General features: G+C 39.3%; 1 non-coding gene across 1 annotated transcript; it reads left to right on the top strand.

The window, feature by feature from the left end:
- Window positions 1–814: 814 nt before the first annotated feature.
- On the top strand, window positions 815–888 carry Trnat-ugu (transfer RNA threonine (anticodon UGU)). Its single transcript has one exon. It is a non-coding gene; the product is annotated as a tRNA-Thr (tRNA).
- Window positions 889–2,020: the final 1,132 nt, after the last annotated feature.

The raw sequence follows: 2,020 nt of genomic DNA, 5'->3' as shown, positions 1-2,020 counted from the left end.
CATCGCAAAGTAAGATCCAGCCAGTATTTTTATACATGTGTAGTGGGTATGCCAGTGTAATAGTCAAGAGAAACCTCATTGCCCTGACACGTTAACCATCGGCAGAGTCCTATTCTTCCACCATCAGTTCCAAGAAACTCACAACTCAAAGAAAACAGACTCAGTTAAATAGTTACATTAAATTATTGGCCTCGTGCGAATAGATCTCGTGCACTAAGGGTTCCGTTACAAACTTAAGTCATGTATACAGACAAATTATCCATTCCGGCAATATCGAGGATTTCGACAGTTTGCCTGGTATCGATAAAGGCAAGATAACTGTCCCAGGAAATCCAAGGCTTTTTAGAATGTCTTAATTTTAAGTTCAAATTCGGATAATAAATGAAAAAAGAAAATTTGGTCGTGTGATATAATTACAAATTAACAATTTTCTGATTGTTTTCCTTTCTTGTATTGTGAAACCTTTCTTCTTGCGAAATTACGCGATTCTATATCAAGGAGAAGTACCCTATAGGTTTTAATGAGTAAGTTTGAGAGTATCAATGTGACATAAACGGCCGTATCTTTTGAGTGCATTGACTTAGACCTCACTATGAGACGCAGATTTCAACCTGATATATAGTTAAGGCTCATGGCCATTTGACCATCTTCTTCTGTGCGGATGCAAAAGCAGTGCCCGAACTCTTACGGGAATCGGCGGTAAAGCCGCGAGTAATGAGTATGATGAGCAGGAACACTATGAATATGGTTGCGAATGTGGGTCGCACGGGAGGCGTGCCAGAGATAAGACCCTGCAGTCGCACTATCCTCTGTGTCCTCGGTGGCTCAGGTGGATAGAGCGTCTGCCTTGTAAGCAGGAGATCCCGGGTTCGAGTCCCGAGCGGGGCACACATTGTCAGCTGTCCCCGTTGACTTATATCAACGCCTCTATGCAGCTAAGGGTAGTCATTTCACTGTAAATTCAACCTGATATGTTTACCCGTTCCTGAGGATAAGGGGCTTAACAGACGCAGGGACAGACAGTCGCGTAAGAAATGAGAGTAAAAAATTTCGAGTAATATAATTACGAATTCACAGTATCCGGATTTTTTTTCTTTGGTTGTAGTTCTAAACCTTGATTGTTCTCGAATTTCATGATTCTAGGTCAACGGCAAGTACCCTGTTTTGATGAGTGGGTGAGTTTGCAAGAGCAAAATATGTGATATTTATGGTCATATCTTTAATTGCATTGATTTTTTACGCCGCCGAAGGATCGTGGACTTTAATATGTGACATAAGTTTCACGTTGATACGTTTATCAGTTCCTGAGAAATAAGGGTTTTGAACAGTCGGACGACAAAATGATCCTATAACATTCCGTATCTACTCGTCTCTTGGAGTCAAAGTAATTTTATGATTTTAAGTTGTGTTTTGTAAAGATATTATGCGCCTATGTCTACGTAACACTGGTATTGATCGATAGTTGTTGCTATGAATTACAGTTTTTATTGTATTAATTTGAAAAGTAATCATTTGCAAAGTAACTGGTAAAGAATAATAATAAATTTCGATCAGGATTAGGCATATCATCAAATAGACAGTATTATCGCGAGTACAGTTGCCATGAAGTGTTGCTAGTCACTGCAGGTTATTTGGTGATATAATTAACACCACTGCATTCCAAACTAACGTCTTTAGTGTCATGCTACGTGTGTTTTCTACATACAGCCTCGCACAAGTGCATTTTGCTCTGTTACTGCATAACAATTCTTGCCCAGTGTTTGCGTGGTATTAAAGTCATTACAATAATTTACCAAATTTAAATTTTGCTTGTTTTGAAGCTGGAGAACTTTTTTTGTCCAATCTAAATTCATTCAATGTTTCGTATACAAAATTATGGCTAACTACAGTGAAACATTAACCTATTATCTTTTCTTTACATTTCGATCGTCGTCGTACATATAATGATGACCAGGCGAGGTGGCGCAGTGGTTAGCACACTGGACTCGCATTCGGTAGGACGACGATTCAATCCCGCGTC

Source organism: Schistocerca serialis, chromosome 2 (genome assembly GCF_023864345.2).
Source record: "Schistocerca serialis cubense isolate TAMUIC-IGC-003099 chromosome 2, iqSchSeri2.2, whole genome shotgun sequence".
NCBI classification, from domain to species: Eukaryota; Metazoa; Arthropoda; class Insecta; order Orthoptera; family Acrididae; genus Schistocerca; species Schistocerca serialis.
Note: the sequence above shows the minus strand (reverse complement) of the source record. Positions and strands in the feature narration are given on the sequence as shown.